The sequence below is a fragment of the Cataglyphis hispanica genome, chromosome 10 (assembly GCF_021464435.1).
Source record: "Cataglyphis hispanica isolate Lineage 1 chromosome 10, ULB_Chis1_1.0, whole genome shotgun sequence".
Lineage (NCBI taxonomy): Eukaryota > Metazoa > Arthropoda > Insecta > Hymenoptera > Formicidae > Cataglyphis > Cataglyphis hispanica.
Window position 1 is genome coordinate 2,818,912 of NC_065963.1, and position 26,890 is coordinate 2,845,801.

Consider the following 26,890-nt stretch of genomic DNA (forward strand, 5'->3'; position numbering starts at 1 on the left):
TATGTATGTATGTACGGTGTGAGAGGAGATTACCCGTCTACCTCCACTCTCCCCGTCAAATTGCAATCCGTGTCGACGCGAGCGAATTCGTACCACTATGTATTATGTACGATACGTGCACACACGGCTCTCTGCGCTCGCGCTTGTATTCAGTTCGCGAGTGCACGCGGGTTTCGTGATCGGCGTCGGCGAGCAGGGCGCGCTGCGTGCAAAAGAGTGCGGGCCCCGTACACCTGTCCGTCTGTCCATCAGTCATTTAGCGAACTACAGGAAGATTAATGGCTGACCCATGTAAATGACTAGTGGTGGTACGTGCATGCGGTGAGGCGGAGGGGGGGGGGTTGAGGGGGAGGGGGAGGAAGAACGTACGATTCTCTCCTCTCCCCTCTCTCCACCCTCCCTCCTTTTCTCTCTCGCGCGCGCATCACCATGTCGCCTACATCTCGTCGATCGTGTCGTTCCTCTCTCTCTAATCGTGCCTCTTCGTCTCGCAGACCTCGATTCCAGCCGTCCATCCAGTCGTCGTAGAAGCGCGTTCGACGTTTCTGGCTATTTTTCCGAAAGGAGCACGTTATGTATCCTTGATCGATCCAGCCTTCTCTCTTTTTCCTTAGCTCACTCGGTTGGGCGTCAGCTGGAGATTAAGATCCTCGCGGGACACGATATACGTCTGTACGTATTAGATTTTCGATCGATCTGCCAAGGAACTTTTTCCCGAGGCTGGAAAGTCGTGTCGATGGTAGTCGTGAAGTAACATACCAATTGCTGAGAGATCTTAAAGTAGACGGCGATCCGTGAATTACCCGCGAATAACGAGCTTTATTCATTTCTTCCACAGCGAGCTTTGTATTCATTTCTCCCACAGCGATATAAATATAAATTATATACAAAGTGTTTCTAAATAAGTGCGAAAAATTTTAGGAGGTGGATTCTTTGCCGAAAATTAAGGCTGGTCTTTCATATAAACATATATCCCGTCCTGAGAAGTTACGCTCCTTCAAGAGAGGAGATAAAATTTAATTTTTTTTTTTTTTAATTATAATTTTGTGTTGTTTTTGTCCTATTTTTCCAGCATTTACTATAATTTTGTTTTCCTTGCTTTTTTATTTTAAAATTCAACGTAACTCGAAACCTCAGCACGGTAGCTATGCAAGATAACATTTTTTTTTCTAAAATTATTGATTTTCCAAGAAAATAAAAGAAATAAAAAAATTTCTAAAGAAATCAAGCTTTCCAACTCATATTTTCAAATGATTACATTTCTGTCCATTAAAAAATTGTAATAAAAAATTGAATAAAGGTTGTTATGTTTCATCAATTTACCACGATACGGAAGATTAAAAAAATATTAATAAATATCCTTTCTACCAATCGAAAATCCATCAAATTTTATTTTTCTCTTGTCCAAAATTTGAAAAAAAATCAATTTTTATCTTCCTCTTTGAAGGAGTTTAACCTTCCCTTCATTTTCGACAAAGAATCATCTCGGAAAATTTTTCGCACCTATTTAAGAACACCTTGTATATTCACAGCACATAAAGCAATATACTATAAAAGTTAATAACTTTTTAATTTAATTTAAAGTTATTTTTAAATGCATTAATATTAATTTATTAACTTTTTTTTTATACAAGTTGAGAGAATTCAAAAATATTAAAATATTACAATATTATAATCTTGGAAATGGTTGATCGTAAGCGAATATTTTAATTGTCGTGCAATAAGTTTGCGTTTGGATTCGCTGTTAATGAATAAAGAATTAACTTTTAATTTTAATAAATCAATAATTTTTTAATTCAACTTTAATTTAAGTAACGTAAAGACTATAAGAAATAAAAAAAAAGAGTAATTTATAGAAAGAGAGAGAGAGAGAGAATATTTCTTTACAATTTTCAGTAGATAATTTTTAAAGTAAGTGAATTTAAATTAAATTTTGCATAAATATAGAGTTTTCTTGATATATGAGAAAATTTTTTTTCGCAATATTTTCTCCTTGTCAAATTTGTTAATAAGTGCATACAATATGCAATTTTCCATAAGAATCAATACTAATTTTAAACTTAATTAATTTCCGAATTCCTTTAAAAAAATTATGCTCAGGTTTTGCACAGATAAAGACACATTGTCTGAAATTTCTTTCGGACACCCACATCCGAAAATTCAGACAAAAATGTCTGAATTTTTAGAAAATTTCTTGCATTATGGTAGAAATATTTTTTGCAAAGTCAATAAAAACGATAATACAAGAATGTTGTCGATAATCGATATAATCCAATTATGCAGAGATTTTTCATTTTTAAGTCATTTTTCACGTCACGCGAATCTCGCCCCATGTTTTCATATATATATATATTCGAGTAGTAGCCAAACATCACTCTCGCAACACGACGACAATAGCTCGCTGCATCTTGGAGATATTTGCGTCGCGATCATTGCTGCAGCCCCTCGTCGACCATTGTTGATTGGAAAGATTCGCGCAGAATCTGTTTTCGTCGGTTTATACGCGCGCTGCAACGATTGTTTTTCAAAGTCCCTCTCCACGCAAAACACGAGCCCGATTTATCGTAACCCTGCTGCGCCACCGATGTAACGTATATGCGTGTGTATACATACGTTTTATTATCATTCGCATTCCGTCGACACAGTCCGGTCGTGGGGCTCGCGAACGGATTCCTTTGCGAGCGATCCTTCTCTCCGTCGACATCGCGGCGAATTCCGTTCGAGAAAGATATCTTTGTCTGCCCTCTTCTTTTTATAGCTACGAATGTTGTATTGAATCAAAGTTCCATGGAAATTCTCGCCATCCATCTACTATCGTTGACCGTCCTCTTTCCGATCAAATGTCAGTCTTTTCTCGGTAAGAAAACAAATTTTTCCATTCTCTTGTTCGCTTTTCGCGTTTTCTTGTCCTGCGCGAATCGAGATTCTTTCGATCAACACACCATCATGCATTTTATTAAACGATATTCGAAAATATATTCTTTAATCGTGCATTTTTTTTTTTTTTCATGCATTTATGGATATACAAAGAGTTAATAAAGAATTTATATATTTATATTTTATATGTTATTTTTATATTTTTTATTATATATTATTATATTATAATATTCTTATATTATTTAATTATTATATTATATTTTATTACTGTTATTATATTATTATTATTATTATTATATAAATTATATTTATTTATTTTTTAATTAATTTGGAACCCGGCCTTAGACTAAAATTACCTTAAATAAAATTATATTTTTTGATAGAAATTAATCATTTATGATCAAAGGGAAATTATTTTTTTATAGGTGAAGAATTGCTTTATTGGTTGCAAATTATTTTAAATTTTCTCCGTGGTGTTTAAAAATTAATCATTTTTTATCGCATAGATTTTTTTATCGAATTTCGCCTTTGACGAGAATCGACGAGGTGAGTTTTTGCTGAATGCGCTTTCATGTGATCAATGAGACGCGTGACTTTTCACCTCGCACACCGTCTCTCTCTCTCTCTCTCTCTTTCTCTTTCTATCTCTTAATCACCGCTGCGTTCGCGATAAAATCGATTTTATAGCAGTGGTTTTAGCGCTCGCTAATACTAGCGATGCAATTATGCAACGGCATCGAGCGCGCTCCAGCGCACCAACGGTGCTTGCCAGAACGGCGCTTGCCGAACTTGTGCGTTACGATCAAACCGCGGTATAAACTCCAGCACATGACAGTTAACGCGCGACCGGGAGGCGTAAATCTCTCTTCGTTACTTTCGGAATATCGCAGATACGTTCGCGAATGCAGAGTAATTATATGCGCACTTGTGTCGTCTTGGCGCGCGCGAACGATATATATATATGATATATTGTCAAATATTTTCTAAAAATTTGGACACATTTTTGTTTGAATTTTCATCTGAGCAGGATGTTTATCTTGTGAAAAAACATGGAAAATGTGTTATTCTCAGGAAATTTTTTTAGAGAAATCAGGGAATTTTCAAGGAATTTTATTGGGATTCGGGAAATTTTTTAGAAAATTCTCTCTTTTTCATAATTTCTCTCTTATACTGTAAGTACAATTCGCCAATAAATCAGTCATTATGAATTATTTTTGAAATATATTACAAATATATATACCTCTCTCTCTATTTTTGTTTATATATATTGAATGTCTTAACAAAATTTTGAATATGCAGCAAATATTCTTTATTTTTGTTTTTAATAATAAAAAATGAAAATGTTATAAATTTGTTTAAAAATTTATTATAAATGTTGTAAATTAAAAATTTTTATTTTAATAAAAACTATTTAATTTTTTCAGTACAAATCTAGCACTTGAAATTCACGGGGTTTTGTAAAGTATAAATAAAAAATATTAGAAAACACAAAAAAAAACTTATTTTAGAAAATTGCCGAAAAATCTTTAAAATGTCTCTCTTTAAAATATTTTCTTTATCTGTAATTTTTAACAAAAATAATTGCAAGAGATTAGGGAATTTTCGGGGAATTGTTTTTACAAGATTTGAGATTGGAAAACAATTTCAGATATTTGTTTTACTCACGAGTTTTTTTTTTAATTTGGAAGAATTTGTCTGAAATCTCATATAGTGTCTGCAAAAAGCTTTGCTTAAAGTTTCAGTTAATTTTTTTTACAGTCTAATTTATCTTTGTTTTATATCTTCATTAAATTGCAATTGCAGTTATCGTAAATGTCATATCGGGTTATATAGCGATCGTAAATAATGATTTGTATATGATAATTTATTTCTTTGAGTATAGCACGTTCCAGTGCCGCCTTACATATATAGGAACAGTTTTGCAGCAGTATTGCGATATCATGTAAAAACATTTAATGACTCTGAAGAGAGAGAGAGAAATAGCAAAGAGGACGCGATCGATATCTTGTAAGTAGCAGCAAAGTGTTAATTGATATATGATTTATTTGTCATTATCCTCATTCTTATCTCTTTACACAACTTCTCTATTATAAAAGCTTTCTTCCGCAAATATCCTTGCCTTATTTCACCCTCGGTGCTTCCCTTTACACGTCGCGCCTTGAGATAGGTCGCGTCTTATATGGAGGGAGGCTTCCTCGAGCTTTGACGTCCCTCACGTTCGCGCGGCGATGCTTGTACGGGAGAGATATAATGAAATGGAAAAAAGAGAGAGAGAGAGAGAATAGGTGGGCATGGACGAGCGAGGAGGAAGGAAAAGAAGAAAGGAAAGCGGATCGTGCTGATGCATTTTATACCGTCGTCAAGCAGCGAGCGTCTAAAGTCTAAGCTGATGAACGAGCGGGCCGTACGTGAGCGCACGTACCCTAATGCGAATATAATTATCATTAGAAGGGGTAGAGTGGGAGGTCGCTGACCCTGCCGCCCCCCTCTCCCCCCTCCCCCCCCTCTCCGGATAACGCATTGCGCGATGTATGTACCGTCGACGGTAGTGGTTATGCGCCAGTGCGCTGCTTTTATTTTGCGATTTAGATTCGCGCTAAGAACGCACTCTCTCGGAAACCGGCCGACCAGGCCTTCGAGCTTATTTTCGAAGCGAAAAACAGCACGGAAATCTCGGCGCCGATATTATCGAGCCGCTCGCGCATTTTTTTGTCCGTCTCTCTCTCTCTCTCTCTCTCTCTCTCTCTCTCTCTCTTTCTCTTATTCTCGAAGAACGATGCGCTCTCTCCTTGCGATTTACCTAGTGAATCAATTCGCTTGTGACTCACGGAAACGCCGAAGGCCGATCGTTATATGAGCGAAACTTGTCTCTCAAGGCTTTTCGATGGTATTTGTAACGCGGACTCTTGGAAAATGTCGTCGCTATCTATCTCTTAACTGTCGTTTTTTTTTTTTTTTTTTTTTTTTTTTTTCTTCGATCAAACGCCAGTTTTTTCCTCGATAAAAACAAATTTGTCCGTTCTCTTTCCTTTCTTTCATTTAAATGATACTCGAAAATCATATCTCTCTTCTTTAATCATGTATTTCTTTCACGCATTCATGAATATGTACAGGAGCGTTAATAAACAATTTTCATATTTAGTACATTATATATTATTATATTTTTATATTGTTATATTATATATTTTATTATATTATTATTATTATTATTATTATTATATAAATTATATAAATTAAATTATATAATTAAATTATATTATATTATATAAGTTATATTTTTAATTAATTTGATGCATGGATTTTTTAATAAAAATTTGAATAATTAAAATAAAATTGATATAAAATTAATAAAACGAAATAAAATTATTGAAATTGAAATAAAATTAATGAAATAATACTTTTTGATAGAAATTAGTTATATTGATGGTACGACGCTTTTAATTTTTTCTTTGTCATGTCTTTTTCTTGCGAAATAATTCCGATAATTCGTGAAGTTTCAATTGACATTGATTTTTTTTTTTTTTTGTGACGCTTTTTTATTTCGATTCAGATCCTGAGCGACTCTAACAATGAGACAAAATAACCATTGTGGAAATATGACATGGCAATTGTACATGTATGAAATTGGAAAAGAAGCTTCAGGACTTGAGAAAATTCTCTCCAACAATATAATAATAATAAATAAAGAGATAGAGAGAGGATAGAAATGATTTGAAATACCAAGTTTTCTTTGTTCATGAATATTTTCGCCAAGTATCAATCCACCCATGTGCCTTCGTTTTTATCGAAGCTTTAACTGCCCGTAAATCTTTTGTTTATTAACGGTCCGATAAAAAAAGATGCAATAAAAAAAACCTCTAAGATTGACGAGTACGAGCGCGAGAGTTCAAAAACAAGCGGAATCGAGATGGTCCGACGAGGTCGGGCATGCATGAATTTTACGAGGCGCCTCGAAGACGCGAGGACGAACGCAACAAGCAAGGCGCCTTGCGCGCGCACACAAGGTAGCTAATAAATCGTTTATATTTACCTGCCTACCTCGACCTACCGGGACGCTGATAGCGCTTCCTTACCTGGATATCGATCTCGCGAGTTAGGAGGATTCGCGACTTCTCCCGCAAACAAATGGGACGGGCTTTATCGTCCGCGCGGATCCTCTTTTTCCGCGGAAAAACTGCGGTGATCAGCCACGGACGTCGGGCGGTAAAGTAAACCGAACTAACGACGTTACGACGAGCGGAAGGAATTTACGGCGGGCAATTTAGCAGCCGCGAACGAATCGCGCGGGTTACTTTTACCTATCCACTTATATCCTCGTATTTTGCCCCGGGCTCTATCTTGAAAATAAAGCGTGACGAGAGATAGCGCGGCCGATGAGGAAAAACGAGGAATAAGCGATAAAGAAGACGTGCGAGTAAGCTTGCACGAGTTATCAAGATTAGTCTTGATATTGCCTTGACTTGTCTCGAAATTCGAGACAAGATCGAAACGAGAGATTTTTAATTAGTTGTCAAGACAATATCAAGATTAAGAGCGTCAAGATTATTAATTAAAAAAAAAGAGCTAAAATATGTATATATTTGTGTGTAAATTAGATGAGAAAAAAATCACTATACAAACTTGAAACGTTTTATTTAATAAATAAAAATATTTATACTAACAAATTCAGAAACAATCAATACAATAAATAAATTAGACAATATAAAATTGTACACAATATTTAGCTACTTTGTGTACAACACATGCGTGTATAAATATATATATATATATATATATATATATATATATATATATATATATATATATATAGGGTGTTTTAGGGCAGTGAAATTTCAGGATCTTATAGGAAATTGAATTTGGAATAAAAAAATTTTGATAAGAATACGAGGTATTTTCCTGGAAAAATCTAGGAGGTCTGAAATTCTTATTTTCGTTTTTACTTTGAAAAATCAGGAGGGAATTCTCATGGAATTTTATTCAGACTCAGAGAATTTTTCCGAAAATTCTCTCTTTGATTATTTCGTAAGTGAAACGCATTGGACAACGCACACAAAAAAAAGAATTTATTTTAAAAAGTTTCACCTAAAAGTTCTCTAATTTTACCTGGAATTTTGATCATAACTAATTATTAACGAAGCGTTTCCCTGGACCTATGGTTAATAGGAACTTTTTTATTTCTAAATTCAATTTTTTTAAACTTCTGAAATTTCATTAACTGGACTGGAACATCCTATATATATATATATATATGTATAAAATAGTTATTATTGTTTTAAATTATTATATATTAATATAAAGATTATACGTACATATTGTTGAATATTATTTTAAACAATTATTCAGTATTAGATAAAAATTGTTAATAAAATCGAGACAAGACGAAATTTTTGCTACGAAGATTTATTCAAGATTAAGACAAGATTTAAGTCTTCGAAAATTTTCAATAACATACAATGTTTTTACAAACAATGTCTTGTGCAACTCTACTCGCTTGAGGCATTTCACGTTAAGAGACGATCCTTTACTTGAGGAGAAATATGATATTCTTTGAGAACAACTATTCTCGAGAATCTAAAGAAATGATATTGCATTATTTATTCAGATGCATTTTGCATCCTGCATACACGCGCGCCCTTGATTGTAATCTCGTATTTCCGCTTGGCGTTTAGGAAATACGTACACGTACCATGCCGATGAATACGTTTACCGTATATACGCGATGCATAAAAGATACAATTCACGCACGCACATTACGTTGTTTACGTTATCGCGTAGTGGAAAGAGAAACAGAATTAACATAATTAAAATCAACAGGAAACTCAGCCACCGATTTGGTACATTAATCTCGCCGCCGGCCGGCGTCGTATAATGTCGTAACGATGCAACTCGAAATAGAATTGTCATTCGTGCATGCGCGATTCATCGATTCGAGATAATCCCACCTCGTGAAATCGCGATTATTCCATGGTGGATCGTATCGTTCAATGGCGAGGAAGGTAAAAGAGCGAATATTTGATATTTATAGCGGGATATAAAAAATTCAGACTCTAACATTGGGACACTTGGGGTAAATGATTTTTGAAAGATTCCAGATGCCGAATGTGAAAAATATATCTACTTGTTAAATGATTTAGATATATAGTGGGGCAAATTGCCTGAATTTTTTTAGACTACAATTTATTTTCCAGTTCAATATATCTCATTTTAATTGATCACCTCAAATATCTCTTGAACAATGCATGCGCGATTCATCGATTCGAGATAATCCCACCTCGTGAAATCGCGATTATTCCATGGTGGATCGTATCGTTCAATGGCGAGGAAGGTAAAAGAGCGAATATTTAATATTTATAGCGAGATATAAAAAATTCAGACTCTAACATTGGGACACTTGGGGTAAATGATTTTTGAAAGATTCCAGATGCCGAATGTGAAAAATATATCTACTTGTTAAATAATTTAGATATATAGTGGGGAAAATTGCCTGAATTTTTTTAGACTACAATTTATTTTCCAGTTCAATATATCTCATTATAATTGATCACCTCAAATATCTCTTGAACAATGCATTTTAGAGAAAATTGTTTCAGACAAAAGTTGTAGGAGGCTGATGGGCGATCTTAGATTTTCGATCCGTGTTGGGCTCGGTCAAGTCAATTTTTTTTTATGAAAATTCCTATATGTTATCACACATTCATGTGTCTTATCTCGAGAGCTTTTCCAAACACTATAAAAAAAGTATTTTTTCTTTAAGTATTTATTGAGTCATTTTATATTATATTGACATATTTTGATATAAAATATCTCATAAAATATTTAAGTTAATTTTGATAAATTTACCGTAATACTTTTCTATATAGAATAATGAGACAAATTAATTGATATAGAAAAAAGAAACAAATAATTGTTTAAAAAATACATTATAAATAATTGTTACTTTTTCTCAAAAACAATTATCTTTTTATACCAATTGCTCGAGAGATATTCTAGGTGGTCAAATTAAAATCGGACACCTTGTATTTAAAGCTGTCAGTTACTCGTGATTAAATATTGCATCGACGGATTTTTAAATACACTTTTAGGAATTTCGTCATTCGCGTCGTAAATTGTCATCCGTTCTTTGCGCGCGCATCCTACGTCGGACGTGTTAGCAATTAGATGGGAAAACCCGTCGGGTAATGAAAAGTGGATTACAACGATTACAATTTCCGGCGAAGGCTCGCGTTAAAAACTGCAAAAACTGCGTTTGCTCGCTCCGCTTTACTCAAGTTTTCACGTACCATCTCTCGCCGTAACTGAATTATTTTTTTCAAAGGCGTCTATTTATATATATATATATATATATGTGTGTGTGTGTGTGTGTCGTGATCGCCGCCGTCGTTTTTCGCCCTACATCTCTCGTACTCGCGGACCGGCGGGCTTTGTTCTCCGCGAGGGAATCCACTTTAATTACCAGTTTCATCTACCTTTGCGTAAACTTGGAAAGTTCGCTCCTCCCCCGCGTACATATATACCTAATATCCCCTATTCCAGCGGCCGCGCGGTGCGTATCAAAGGATTAACAGGAATTAACCCCCTTTATGGCGGAACTTTATCCAGTCCTCTGAGGTCCGTATTTTACGATCCACCCTCTATTACGACGCCTCCGGCAAAAATATTCACCCCCACCCCTCGGTCGTGGAATCGCCGAAACGAAACGTCGTTTCTATAACGTCGTATTCATCCCGCCGACTGTCTCTTTTACGAACCCGGTTTGACGTTTGACTCGTCGCGAGTGCGAGAGAGAAGAGGTCAGATGGAGGATAAATAAAAATTGCGCGCGAATGGCATTGCCGGAGATAGATCGTTAAAATTAAATTCTCCGCAACTTTCTTGAATCGAATAATTCGTCGTGGTATATATAAATGTCGGATGAATTAAGACGACGTTAAATCGCGCCTCGTTTATTTTATCACACCAGCCGCTTCATTGTTCGACTCGACACGCGAGGAAAGTCACGTCGACGGCAGAGAGAGTTAACAGCGTCGAGAGAAAGCTGATTCGTCCGCCAACTGATCATCACGCTCATCGTGAATGATTAACAGCTTCGTAAAGGAACGTCGAGAAAAATCGTGAATCTCTGAAGTGCGACTTTTTGCATCACGAGGTGAGGTATTCTTGCTAACGTAATCGCTTCGCGAAATGCAACGCGGGGAGGGGAGGGGAGGGGGCCAAGATCGCGGTAAATTTAACATGGCCACCTTTTCTTCGATCTTCGTTAGGCAAAGCAGCCGCACGGAAAAGTAAGGAATCGTTAGATTCGCTATACGCTCGGTAAATATAAGATCGACTTACTCATACTTTGGCATAGGCAAAATCTAAATATATCGGTCTTTTATTTAATTATTATTATAACTATCGATACTGAATAATAGTCATAAAGTGTATTTTATAATGTATAATATAAGTATAAAGAATGAAAAAAAAAAATAAAAAGAGAAAGAGGAGAGGGAACACAAAATATATGATTTTTTTAATTTTTATATCGTAGAAAGAAATGTACAACATAAAAAAATATAATATAAAATAGATTATAAATAGATGCATACAAAAATAAAAAAACAACATAAAAAGAATATAAAAAGAAATTTTAAATGCATATATATATATATATATTTCAAAAGAATAGAAAAGAATAAAAAAGAGATGAAAAAAATTCTAAATGCATATGCAAAATTCGAAAAAATAGAAAAGAATGTTAAAAGAAATTCTGAGTGCATATACAGGGTGTTCCAGGTCATGTCAATGAAACTGCAGGGTCTTATAGGAAATTGAATTTGGAACAAAAAAGTTCCTATAAATATAAGTCTGGAAACGCTTCGTTAAAAAGTTATAGCTAATAAACTCTGTAAGTAAGTAATTAATTATGATCAAAATTTAATAAGGACATTTTTAGGTTTGCATTTACAATGTTTGCACGAATGTAGTGTTTACACAAAGATCATCGAAAAGTGGTTTTTTCAAGTTTCTGTTTTTTTTTTCTTTTTTTTCTTTTTTTTTTTCGTTGTTTTGAGCTTATTTTCTTTTGAACTTTATTAAAATTAAATGAAATTGATATAATTTAATATGTTATTTAATTACCCATCAAATGTATTTCGTAACTTTTTTCAAATGAACGAAAGATTATTTTAAAAAATCGTCGTGATTTTTCAAAGTTTATTAGCTATAACTTTTTAACGAAGCCTTTCCTAGTTTATAGGAACTTTTTTTGTTCCAAATTCAATTTCTTATAAGATTCTGAAGTTTTATTGACCTGGAGCACCTTGCACAAACTTCAAAAATAAAGAATCTGTGGATTTCTTTTTTTTTCTTAGGCAATCTTTCTCTTTGCGGATTTTTATGTCGAAAATCTTCTGGCTTTGTTCCAGTTGATCAGCCGATCACATCTGGCGTGCACGATCACTCTCCGCGAGAGAGTTCGTTATTTTCTTAATCCCCTCCGAGAATCGTTCTCGCGTGGAGATATGTTTACAATGCGGCTATATTCAGACTTGAATTTCACGCTACGGGAATATCAATTTTCGTCGGTGATTACATCATCATTCACCGCGAATCACTTTTTCGCGAAGTAAACAGCTCGTATTCGAGAGAGAAAAAAAAAGTTGTTCTCTCTCTTTCTCTCTCTCTCTCTCTCTCACTCTCTCTTGATCAATGAATGACACAACGTGCTCGGAGATATCGAGTTTTTTTTTCTTTTTTTTTTGCAGCAATTATGTAACGGTGTCATTTATAATTTCATTCATCGATAGAATACAAAATTTGTTTATACACGCAAGAATAATTTATGATAGACGATAAATATGTACAAGAATGTCACATATATAAAAACTTTTATCTTCACTCATTACTTATGCGTGCGACTCGTAAATCGCACGATTTTTATTTGTATTTATTTCCGAAGAGAGACAAAGAGAGCGAGAGAGAGAGAAGAGGGAAAACTCTGTCGAGTACTTTCGGAGCCGAGAGAGCTTCCGCGAAATAGAACTCTACCCCATTTCGTTCGACTCTCCGCCCTCGTAGATTGTATATGTCGCCCTCGGAATTGGTTCTCCGGCGTTCGACATCGGTGACCGCTCGCTCGTAAATTGGTACGCGCCGTGCAATAATTAAACGCGCGGTCACGGGGCGCCCGTAATCCTCGCGCGACCTCCGTTCCCCTTCACCTCTCATTCTCTCCACCCACACCCCCTCCTCTCTCTCTCTCTCCCCCTCGGCCATGTCTCCTAAATCAATTCGTCGTACGTTTGCAAGGAGACGTCGAACGAGACTTTGCGACAGCTTTGTTAAAACGCTGCCTCGAAATTTAATATCCAATGGCACGGCGCGGGATTACTTTTTATTAATTTCCTCTTCGCCCTTCATTCCGCGCATTCGGCGCACAGCTGCAGTCTGCAGAAGCATTATTGTAATGCACCATGACTTTCTTTAACGAACATCAACAGTTTCGGCACGAGTTTTTAGCTCGGTAGACTGATAGGATGGGCTTTTGCAGCGCGGATTCATATCTCCTTATCTCTATTAATTATGTTTTATGTCTGAATTTTTCCGTCTCTTTTTCTCTGTTTAAAACGATCTGCATTTTTTTTTTTACGTATTGTTTCTGCGCGACTAGAATAATTTAAAGAATTTTTGCGAGAATTTTTAAATAAATTTTCTGCGACATTCGAGCACAATTGAAAAATTTCTTTTCCCGTTAAGAAATATGGCGGTTAGAATTGTCGTGTTAAATATTTAAGTTCAGGTTTTAATTTAACATATTGCTGTGTTGTGCTCAAATGTTGAATTATTAAAACAGTTGAAAAAGGTGTGGAAGTAACACAATGTGCTTATATTTTTAATTTATACACTAGATATATTCCGTATTATTAGTGACAGAATTCGTTTGTTAAAATTTACAGAAAAGAATGTTGATTTCATTCTATGATAGGAGTGATATTGATCACAGACTGTCAATAATTTTTTTTTTTTTTTTTGTTTTAATTAATTTTATCATTAAAAATTTGTTGATTTTACGCAAAATTTACTTTCAAATTATTAATTTTGCGTTGAAATATTAATATAGTATTAATGTCACTATTTCACAGATTCATATTATGTTAAATTAACACAAAAATTTGGGTGAACAGATTTTCTGGGCTAATTTTTTAAGGAAACATTTTTCGACTCATATTTATAAAAATTTTTCGTTCAGAATTAAATTTCTTATAAAATCTTTTAAAGTCCGGTCGGAAGGTTTGGGCACACCCTGTACATTAAATATGAGCAAATTTTCCTGCTGCGAAACGTCAAGATTAATTAACATTAATTATGGAAAATGAAGAAAGATTTTAAATCTGACTTGCAATTAATTCCTCTTTTCTCTAGAATCGGAAAAGCGACTTTGATTAAATTACGTCCATCGCGCGACTCGACAGGTGTTTCGTCTTGCACCTCGCTGTAACATCGTTTTCTCTCTTTTCTCGAGGCAAACGTCGCCTTGGCGTTCGTTTCGACGTTTACGAGATTCCGATTGTGAGACAAGCGTCGAAAGCGTGGACAGGAGGGTGCTTGCAATCGTTCGTGCCTCGCTTTCCACTCGTCTGAAAATCGCAGCTTTAGCAACAGGTGCGTTTCGTCGTCTTTCCGCGCCTAGTGTTTTCCGTTTGTTCGTTTCGCAGCTAAAACCGAAACGTAAATCGTCTTGAACGTTATTCAAATATTCTTAGCCTTGATTAGAAGTGCTTCTAGACATCTTTGCATCGCGTATATTAATGTCACGATATGATGCAATATTTTCTAATTGGCATATACATAATTATGTATAGTAAAATCTTTATAATATATTTAATACCCTTAATTATTAATTATTAATACATTATTAATCATATTAATACATTATTTATTATTTAATACAATTATTAATTATTAATATCATGAATATTATTATTAATTATTTCAAGGTGTATATTTTATCAGAATATAAAATTTAATAAATGAGAAAAATTGAAACAAGCTTCAAAAAAATAATGGCGACAAAAACTTTTCATATTTTTATATTCAAAATAACGCAAAATGTTTGGAAAAAGATATACGGTATATGATATTTCGTTTCTAGTGCTTTTCTCAATAATTGAGAAAAGCACTAGAAAATATCGCTACTGTAAATCAATCATGTAATTATTACATGATTGATTTACAGTAAGCGATAATTTTGGATCAATGCGCAGAGACATATACCATTATTAAAATAAAAATGTAGCTACGGGTACCACCATTGTTGCTCATTTTATTTTATTGTCGCGCATATAATAGTATCGCGTCAAATATTTTTGCCGCCCAAGACAATTATTGACAATTACAAAATACTGTCGGGGCTCTCCCTCTGCGGGCTATTCGGCGGCTGCGCAACGTGCATGGATATGCGCTTATCGTACATGTATGCATAAATATATATTCCGCATCTGCAATACGGATATGTAAGAACAAGGTACGTTATCTATTATTTCTATCAATTTTATTTTTTATTTATTAAATTACTTTTTATTTATTAAATTACTTTTTACTTATTATATTCTGTTAAGATGCTTTGTTCATGTTTATTCGAAATAATTAATTGTATTAAATAGAGATTTTATTACATAATTATGGTGTCTGTCAAATTACTTAAAAAATATTGCATTAACTTTGGAAGTGGCGGTGATGTTTTTAGAGGCAAGAAGTAACTCTATTTAAAAGAATCTGTTTGTAGAGTAATAAGAAAATAAAGAAAATTCTGTTGTTTTAATGTATAAAATATCGACGAGTACGCGAACGGAAGTGTTCGTGAATATAAAAATCGTGTGCAAGGTAAAATTTACGAATTATCAGGACTTGTATTACTCCTGCTGTGAATAAATTGCTTCTCGCGAACTTTACTTGTCGCAAAATCAAGTGAACGATCGGTGATTTTAAGACCCTAGGAGATCAATATTGAGTGAAGCAAATTTGAACTCAATTTGACATGAACATATGTTCGATCGAAAATGGGTTTTTGATGATATAAATAATATATTAATAATGTAAGTAATATATGATATAATATAAAATTTATATTACATTTATCAAATATAATATAAAATCCCGTTTGACATGTATTTTAAAGCACAAGATTCTTTTTTTGTCCCGATAACATTGGTCGACAAAATTAGATCTTTTTTTTTGCCTTAAGTTTTATCCAAATAGATTTTTTTTAGAGCTAATTGATCGTAAAAATGGCACATTACGTCAAATTTTAAAGTTACTAAAATATGCATTTTTACATGAGTTGTATAGCAAAAAACGCCTATTTTAATAATTCTATCTGAGGTTTTCTCAAAAAACGTAACGCCATTTTTACAATCAGACTCGTAATCAGCGCTAAAAATCTACCAAAAATAACTTGGCAGAGCCTAAGGTGTTTAACAGTGTAATCAATCAAACGTTTACTGGAAGTATTTTATTAATTAATCTAATAATCCAAGACGGAGCTTATGACGTCATTAATCGCTCTCAGAGCAAATTTGCTTCACTCGAAAACTATAAGACTCTCATCGTCCCAGGTCCTCCAGGCTAAAAGGACGATCCTGAGCTACGCGCCTACGCGCGTGCGTATATATATATATATATATATATATATATATATATATATATATATATTGCACAGGTCAGTCACACCGGAGGGGAACGCTCGGCGCTTTCACCGATTTATGATCGGCCGATCCGCCTTTTCTTTCTTACGTGATCTTCATCGTGTACTCGTTTCTATCGCGTCGCGTGACACTTCCGTTCCCCATCGCTAACGAACCCGCTCCGGAAGAGAAACGTCATCGTCGTCATTGGCATAGTGCAAGTTCACGTTTAATCCGCGTTTAATGACGAGCGCACGGCAGCTGTTACTTTCGCATAACTCCGGCAAAACGCGACGTTCTCGCGAGAGACATGTGTTTTCTATCAACGGCCGAATCAGCTGTTCGTCGACCACTTTATTTCACTAAACGGCGTACTGTGTGCAGGAAAGTGTAAAATTTTGGCATGTGTTTCGGCACGTGCATTTTACATATAAACGAATTAGAAATGAAATTTCGTCCGTTTTAAATTGATCGCAAATTATAAATATAAAACCATATTCGATCTGCGATATTTCTTTTAAAAAGTCAAATATATTGCTGTGGAAAATTTCGGCGCCAATTTTTGTGAAATCTATGTATGCTATTTTCGAAGCGAAAAAAAAAAAAAGACCGCTGGAAATAAATACAAACGAACATTGTAGCCGCATCGACTATCGCGCATTCTAATTTCGTCTTCTAAATCCGAAAGTCGAGATTCGCGCGAAACTAAAATGTATTCCTGATCCGCGTGCCTGGAAACAATGTGTAACACGCATCTCTCTCGCGTAAGACGGGAGGTGACGAGGGGGGGAGGGAGGGACGGAGGAGGGGGGGGAAGGGAGGACCGCGTACAATGGTGGGCATTGTGCTCGACGAGAGCTGCTGCTGGCATCCCCCTTCTCTCAAACTTGTTACTCGACGCTGGCTGACGATCGCGTATGCGTGCGCTCTGGTTCTTTGCCAAACGACGACGGGGGGTCCGATAAGGCCACCGGCCATCGGATGTCGCGCCTTCCTTGACCATTGCATTGGCGATTCCGAACCTCCGGATCGGGATGCCGCGCGTGAAAGTCGACGCGATGACTCGCCACGACGATGAGAAAACGACGACGTGCTTCTGTACTCGCCTCCGTACTGCGATGAACCCGAGTGTACCCCACACCTACTTTCCTCTCGCGCCCTCGGGTCACTTTATGGAGTCTCCCGGCCCTCGACATACGATCTATTCCCTATCATTGCTAGTGAATATTTAATATTTATGTAATTATGTTTTTTGTATGCAATAAGAATATATATATATACATATCTATAAGAATGTATATGTATATTAATGTATTAATATTAATATTGTGTATTATAATAGATAGTAATAATATTTAATATATATATTTTTATAACACAAGTTTATTATTATTATTATTATTTCATTAATAATAATGATAATAATAATAAACATGCATTATAAAAATATATATATATATTATAGACAATATAAAAAAAATTAATAAAATTATTATTAATAAAATTAATTAATAATAAAATAAATAAAATAATAAAATTATTTAATGATAATAATAATAAATATGCAGTATAAAAAAATTAATAAAATAATAATAATGGAAGAGAGAATAATTAGAAGAATAAAGTAAAAAGTGCGAACGCTCTAATCACATACATATGATTTTCTCGAATTACATCTTGATTAAACGGCATTTGATATATATTATTCGACTTTATGTCAAAGCGCAACTCTTTATGTAAAAGCAAATTTTATCGCAGGAAATGAGGTTTATACGAGGATACTAAGTCGAACAAACAAAGAGACTATTTTCGCATCTGTTCTTTTACGAGATGGGACTTTATATGTGTCTAACGACCGTAACTCGCTTTTCACCCTCTCTGCCCCCCCCCTCCCTCCCTTCCCCTCACCGCTTTTCCTTCGTCATCCCTTCCCCGCGCTATCGATTTCTCAATCGTACGGATTCTTCTCGTTGTCATCTTTGACAACATGCAGCGAGTGATGGACGTTGTTTGGCCTAGATTCAAGATGATGTTTTCGGAACTTCAGAGAGATATTTAAATTTTCTATTAAATTATCGATGCGACAGTGTGGTGTTCGTACAATACGTTGATTTCAATGACAATCAACGGGGGAGCACAGCGTGATTCTTACGAGCTGCCATAAGTTCAAAGAGCTTCATGTTATTAGTCATGTTATTTATATATACACATATATTTTAATTAAATAATTTGACGAAATTACCGAGATTGATTGATATGTAGAAACGGCATTGGCGATTATAATTGATTGAAGTTTCTTTTAAAGAATCGAAGTTCCTGGCACAACATTCCCTGCGGGAATAAATCATGTGTTAAAGAAGTTCTAAAGAAGTAAGGGGTCAAGGAGAATTTCTCGAAAAATATCTAGAGAGAAGGACGTTGCCAGTAAAAATCTTTACGCTCTCATATTTAATCTCTATCTCGACAGGCGGCGACGCGTGTCGGGGAGAAAAAGTCCATCGAATTCCGCGCTTGAAGTTTATCCAAGTTATAAATAGGACTTGGCGACGCGCGCGCTTTATTATTATGTATAAAAGAAAGGGGTGGGGGAGTTCGCATTTTGAAGAGTCGCTATAGAGTCGTTATAGAACATCTCGCTGAAGCGTGGGTAGACGCCTTTTTACGTGCGTCTTCTCGCAACTCCCAGCGAAATGTCACGGGAGTTTGCGTCGAGTAACGAGCTTCGCGGTAATTGTGCAAACTTGACTTGCTATAATACGGATTATGTGCGGGCAAAAGAGAACCGCGGATACCTTTGCCAATTGATTTTAAAGTTATTTTTGCACCAAGGAACGTTGCATACAGAAATGTAGCGGTCTTACTCTCATCGTTCGTCGAGATAATGATGGTTGCATGAGATATTAGGACTAGTCTTGATGTTATCTTGTCCTGTCTCGAAATTCGAGATAAGATCAATACGAGATATTTAATTAGTTTTTTAAGACAATATCAAGATCGTTAGGATTATTCATTTTAAAAAAAAAAGGATAAAATATGTATATTTATATGTGTAAATTAGATAAGAAAAATTATTATATTATAGAGATTTAAAAAATTTTATATTTAATAAATAAAAATATTTATATTAATAAATTTAGAAAGAATCAATACAGTAAAGAATATAAAATTTTTAAACAAATATTTAGTTGTATAAAACTTTGCGTACAGCATATATACGCGATATGTATAGTGTGTCCCAGGTCAATGAAACTTCAGGGACTTATAAGAACCTGAATTTGGAACAAAAAAGTTCCGATAAACATAGGTTCGGAAACGCTTTCTTAAAAAGTTATAGCTAATAAACTTCGAAAAATTATTTTTTTTTTTTCATGATTTTTAAAAATAATTTCAAAATTTATTTATTTGAAAAAAGTTACGAAATAAATCTAATGAATAATTAAATTACAAACTAAATTACACTGATTTTATTTAATTCTGATAAGGCGTTTAAAAGAAAATAAGTTCAATACTAAATAAAAATTGTTAGAAAAAAAGTCAAGACGTGACAAGATACGGGACGAGATTTTTGCTACCAAATTTTCAATACCAATAAAATATTTTTACGGACATTGTCTTATCTCGAATCTTGTTCAATCCTAGAAATAACACCTCGCCGATAAGGGCATCTACTTGGAACGTTATCAGCTGCTCGATTCTATCCCATAATACGCGTCCATCTCAATTTGACTGAATAAATCACGATTCGCGAGCGCTCTTCGCGAAGGAGCGACGAGCGCTTCGAAGAAGCAATTATACGCCGCGCGGTCTCGTTATCGCGGACTCTTAATCTAAACGCGCGTTATTTCTACGCAAGGAGAAAAGTCGGCGGGCCACTGACTCTCTGCTCGACGATAATTATTCGGTTCCGTTCCGGGCTGTGCGGCAATTATTTCGCGCGGATCCGTGTCGCGCGATATAACGCTACACACCTCTCTCCCCGTCTCGCTTTATCATCCTCCATCTCCGTCCCTCGCACGCCAATGTGTTAATTTAAGTGAAGTTTCCCGCCCTCCCCTCCCTCCCTCTTTTTCGTGGAACGACGCCAGAAGGGATCTATATCCGCCCCGATATACTGCCTCGACCGTCAGGTTCTCCCCCTCCCCGGGGAGGGGGGAGGGGGGAGAGACGGCGAAAATCTCGAGCGATACCTTCTCTCCGAACTAGGAAGTTTCCGAGTTATTGAACTCCACGGAGTCTTACTCCTCTTGTTTGCGCTCGCTCGTCTTTTCACCTACTCTCGGTCGAGACTATTCGCCGACCGAGGAGAATTACCGGTTACCGTGCCGTTATTTGGCCAAACGAAAAATAGCTGTCAACCGTAAAAGACTTTCCCATGTCGAGCAGCTCTACGGGATTCGCGTGCTTTTCGGATCGACGAAAGAGAGAGAGAGAGAGGGATTTTGCAGAATAATTTTGACATGTATCCATTTTTTTTTTTTTTTTTTTTTTTTTTTTTCTTTCACGTAATAAATCTCATCTTTATATTATTTTTTATATTTTATTATATTGTTGTTTCATTGCATATTATGTTATCTTTTTATATTTCCTCGTCTTATTGTATATTAGCTTATATTATCTTTTTTATATTTTATTACATTTTATTTTTTTTATATTTTTTTATTTTCTTCATATTTTCTTATCTTATCTTTATATTATTATCTAATAAAATATATATTTCGTATGATCTATTAAAATTGATATTTTTAATGCATATATTAAAATTGTATGTGTCTGTATTAGCACATATATATATTTTTCTAGATAATATTTACCGCGTTGAGTAAAAAGATTTGATTAACGCGCATCCATCGGTCGATTATTATGGGCCTTCGAAAATTTTTCTACTTGCAAATTTGCTCTTTCTACTTGCGCGAATATATGTTTACTGAGTCGGTGTTATTTAATCGGACGCGAGTACTATACGCCCTTAAATTTTCCCGGATTTTCCCTTGCTTAGGATCACGATTGTACTAGTGCTCGCTACCTAGATTTATGATCGCATATACCTAGTGGGTTGTGCATATTTTGCCGAGAGGGAACATATACAGTGTGTAGGAGTTTAAATGGAAAAGACTCAGTGTTCGCGTGCATGACGATATTTATACCGACAAAGTTTCTTGCGAAGATTGATTGGCATTCGTCATATCATCGCAATCCGGAATTGTGCAATATGTATATCGCAAGCGTGCCGATGACACGAGATAGAACTTTTTATACGATGCGTGCGAAACATCTATTTCGGAGAAATATGTTGTCAAAGAATTATTGCATTATTTTATATAAAAAATCGAGAGGAGGAATAAGATTATTCTCCTTTTTCTTTTTTTCTTTTATTACTCATTTTTATTTTTATGGATATTATATACATTATTTAAAAATTATTTTTGTTTCTACTTGCATTATTTAAATTTTATTTTATAAAATTGCAACGACAAAAAATCATTGAAATATTTTTTTTTTTTTTATTTGGAATTTTGAATAAAAATATTTCGAAGAGATCGGGGAATAAACGCACAAAATAAATTTAATTCAAAAAATTTCTCGCTCGGATGGAAACTAACTCTCTAGAGATGTTTTTCTCCGGATTATCGCCTCAGACAATATCAAGAATTGGTATTCGTACGTGCGTTCGGCTCGGCAATACGACACGCGGTACTCGTTACGAGCCCCGCTGTAGGAAACTCTCGCGGCGCGAAGCAACAAACTTAACGCGAGGTAGAGAGAAGCGCGCATGCGCGCGCGCGCACTCGCCGCGCTCTTACACGCGCCGCGTAAAACCGTGCACGCACGGCGCGGCGAGTGTGCCACACGTGACACACATTCGCTTGGCAAAAGAGCTATTCTGCTAGAAACAGTGCTCACCGGGTCGACGACCCCGGCATCGCCCTCCGCACCTCCCAACCCCTCCTCCTCCTCCTTGTCAACTGGCGCACACGTGCATATATCGCGCGTACCGAGAGAGCCCCCCGCGGTCAGGATGCGTGTATGCGTGAAATCAAGAGCCTCGGTTCTTCAAGAGAGTCCGACCGTGCTTGAATTTAAGCGACGTTCACAGCGGCGAGAAATGCGCACTTTTCTCTCACCTCGAGAGAAAGAGAGAGAGAGAGAAAGAGTGCGATTTACATATTAGATAAGCGCGAAAGTTTGATGCAAAAAATGTGCGTTCGCGCGAGCTCTTCGTGCTAACTTGGCGAATTCGCGGACTCGGTATTGATTAGCGCCACTTTTAGCTGTTGAGGAAACTTTTACTGTAAAATCTACACGCACACAGAGAATAATTGCATCGAGCCTTTAAGTTTGAAGCAAATTTTTTCCAGCAGAAAATATAAATTTTTCACAACCACTCAGTTTTTGTAATTATTTAAAATCGATTGGACATAGTGAACCTTGAATCGCTATTGTAATAAGATAATACCAGTTCTTAATGCTTTTTCAAACGACGCTTTTTGTATGTCTTCGCGCGCATTATTTATTAAAAAAAAAAAATGTAGGCGCGAACGGGTAGACAGATAAGGAAAAGCGCATGAGTTCCGCTCTAAAAATTATTGTCACTGTAATGTGTCACGGTTACAGGATATCTAATTAACTAAGCTGATTTGATTTAAGGTGAAACGTCGCGCCGATAATTCTCGCTTCGTTGCGTTCTGTCACAACGATATCGAGCGATATTAGCTGTCAGGAGAAGAAAAAAAAACCTCCACCATTCCTCTCAAGCATGTCCACGTATCCATCTCAACTCGCAAGCTAGCGGACGCATGTTATATTATTATATTATTATATAGACGCACATTTCTTTCGAGATTTTCCGCGAAACTCGTTCGATACGAACACGATATCGTCGCGCATCTTTTCCTCTCCGTCTTTGACAGCTTTTTAAAGCGCTGCGTCGGCGCATCTGCAAATTTCGCTTAAGGGATCCTGCAGTCGCATGCTCGAATAGACGAGGGAACGGATGTGGGTAGCGAATTCCGCGACAACTATCTCGAAATTCGCGCGGATCTCAACCCCATTTGCGCCGGAAGTTAGGGATTCCGCATCTGAGAGAGTCCCGGTGTCAATAGCACGGGTCACTTTCCCGGAGCAGGCATTCGGTAACGAGAGCGGATTGCAATCTAGATCGGGAAATGCTAATGCGGCGGATGGGAAATTAGTTACGCATGTGGATATATATCAGGTGAGGTATATATATATATATATATATATATGTATATATATATACGTATCGCTCTAGGGTTGTCAAGTTTCTCTCTGACTTGAGGATATAGACAAAGTCGCCGGATGCGGCGAGTTTTTATGTAACAAACGAAAACAAAAAAAAATATTGAAGAGGAATTTTAATATATTTAATTAAAATAATACACATTTTTAATTATATATATATATATATATATATATATATATATATATATAATTATATTAATATATTAATTATAATAATATATATTTAATTAAATATATATTTTTTAATTAAAATAATATATGTATATTTAATATATTTAATTAAAATAAATTTATATTTAATATTAAATATATTTAATTAAAATATATTACAATCAAATCTGAAAAATGAAAAATCTCCATATGCTTAACCTGTAGAGCGACTATTTTAACGCTAAATATTTTATTGAAAAATTAAAGAAAAAAATCATGCTTTCAATTTCTTAATAATTTATTATATGCAAATATTTTATGTAATATTTTAATAAGATAGAAACCATAAGACACTTACATTACTTCATTCAACACGAACAAAAATCTTTTTTCATTTTAATTTTCTCGAAATGCAATCGTCGGTGGAACGTAACGTCACAATAAAATTTTCATCGAAGAAGGACATCGAAACGTAATTACATAAAAAAAGGGGAGGGGAGGGGGGAAAGGGGGAATTAAAATTAATCGCGTGTTATTTCGTAAGATATTTATAAACAAAGCACTAGAGACGAGTAATTAGTTGCAAGGGGCGAGGGAGATGAAACGACAGTTTCCTCGCGGTGATATTAATAATCGAAGCGCGCGCGCGTTCGATATGCATCGACCGGGGCGCGTATTGACTAACTAAAGCGTAACACATGCACGTGCGTTTGTATGTACACACGGACAATTAATTATTTGCTAATCGTTACGCTCACGCAAATGGCCGATTCGCGCCCCAACAACCTTCGTCGTCATCGAGGAGCGCGCGTAATTAGCCTTCCGTCCATGGAAACGCATCACCGGGCCCGTAAAAGAAGACCTTTCACGAGCGATCATAGTATCCGTAGTAATAAGGTTAATCCCCGTTATTATGTGCCGGCCTTCCGTGTCATTAATGCCGGCACCGTATATCAGTAAATCGCGGCGTGCCCCGTGATAACCCGTTTTCAAGGCGGTGAGCGGGCAACCTGTTACCGAGTCGATATCATTTATGGAATTGCGAATCTTCGTCTCGCATAGGTTTGTTAATCTAGGTTAATTTAATATTAACGACAGCTCTGAAAATTAAAATCCTCCGTAAATAACGTAATTGTTATTTAAAAAATACACATACATGTATATATATATTTGTGATTATGATTTAATTACAAATTATATATACATATATATATATATATATATATATATATATATATATATATATATATAAACAGCAATATTTTTATATTAAATATTATATAAATATTTTTTATATTAAATATTATATTAAATATTATATTATATTAAATATTTTATATTAAATATTATATTTTATATAATATTTAATATGAAAAAATAGCTACCTATATATATGTATAATGAACAAAAATATTAATTAAATGATAATTACAAATTTATTTCGCGTATTGTTTCATCAACGATGACTTTCTCAAATAATTTTTTTTTTTTTTTTACGACAAAGATACAAACACTTATTGAGATTTATTATAAATAAATCTTATAAAATTTCTGAGATCCCTGAATGCTATCTGTGCGAATGTCCCAAGAGACGACGTAATCTTGCTTTAAGTGCAACGGGACGAATCGTGGAGCTTCTTTCGCGTTCATATAACTGTTTTTCCCGCGGGAACTCGCGTTACGTCGTCGTCCACGCTATATGAAAATGCGTGCGTTTACGAGTTTGGATCGCGTGGGAGTCAAAATGTCCGAAACCGCGGTCCAAAATTTATGAGCAATAGTTTATCACTCTTTCTTATCAAAAGACTGAATACAAAGGAATAGAGAGAGAGAGAGAGAGATAGAATAGACCAAGCGAATATATACGATAATAGATTCGCTCGACGCAGTAAAGGACGACAGATGCTCGCATCGATGGATAAAGAGAGTATGACAGATCGTTTCCGGCACAAGTACCCGTTAACGGAAACGCATCCTTCGTTAAGACGCGAGGACGAGAGGACACAAGGAGCTACTCTCAATGTCAGAGGGGGATATCGCGTGGCGGAATTAAAGGACGACGGGATGCGAGGTAAGAACGCTCGGGCTGGCCGATCATGACAGCCGGAAATAATGGTCGCAGGAAAGTGGCTCGTCGACGAGGGCGGATGTTCCCGTCGTGCACACGCCCGAACGAATCCGTCTGGAATTACAGGGTGACGAATTTCCAATGTAACCGTACGTCGTATGACTTTGTACCGCACGTCCACTCGTCGTTTCTTTTCTCCGACGTTCAAGGAAATTATTATTATTATTATAGCGTGACAGTTCGTGAGATTTGCTGAGGTTTATCGATGCGTCATTTTGCCGTTACGTTAAAGTATTAATATGGATAATTAAGAATGTTTTAGCTATACAATAGTAACAAAAAAGTATAGCATCAAAATTAAAAAAAAAATATATATATATATATTTATTATACTTATATTGTTTGAAAAGCTAGATAAATAAATTCAGATTATAAAAAGAATTAAAATATCATAATATAATATAGTTTTTAACGTCTTTATATAATAATTATTAATATTTTTTCTAATTTATAATAAAAATTGTAAATACTTTGAAATCATCTGCAAGGGAAAAAAAAATTTGCAGAGAGAGAGAGAGAGAGAGATAATATTTTTCTACAATTTTTAGTAAATAACTTTTAAACGAATAAATGGATCTAAATCAAGTTTTAAATATTTATTAAAATTTTCTTAATACATGTAAAAAATTTTATCTTGCTGGCAATGATTTTTCCTTGTCAAATTTCTCAATAAAATGCTACAATACGCGATTTTCCATAAGAATCAATACTCACTTTAAATTTAAATAATTTCCAGATCGTTAAGAGAATTCTGCTCAGGGTTTGCGATACAGATATTCAGAAGAAATAATAATCTATGAAATTTTCATGC

General features: G+C 35.2%; 1 protein-coding gene and 1 long non-coding RNA gene across 15 annotated transcripts in view; one reads left to right on the forward strand and one right to left on the reverse strand.

Annotated features, from left to right (window-relative positions):
* Positions 1 to 26,890, forward strand: part of LOC126852534 (growth factor receptor-bound protein 14-like) — a 293,126-nt gene that overhangs the window by 123,970 nt on the left and 142,266 nt on the right. The window lies entirely within an intron of this gene.
* The window catches only part of LOC126852612 (uncharacterized), a 268,456-nt gene continuing 247,376 nt past the window's right edge, over positions 5,811 to 26,890 (reverse strand). For 7 of the 8 annotated variants that reach the window (XR_007687852.1, XR_007687853.1, XR_007687850.1 and 4 more), the window contains exon 2: positions 5,811 to 5,849. This is a non-coding gene — a long non-coding RNA (uncharacterized LOC126852612). Of the gene's footprint in view, positions 5,850 to 6,382; positions 6,405 to 26,890 lie in introns of those variants that run through there. The other variant, XR_007687854.1, reaches the window with a different exon arrangement.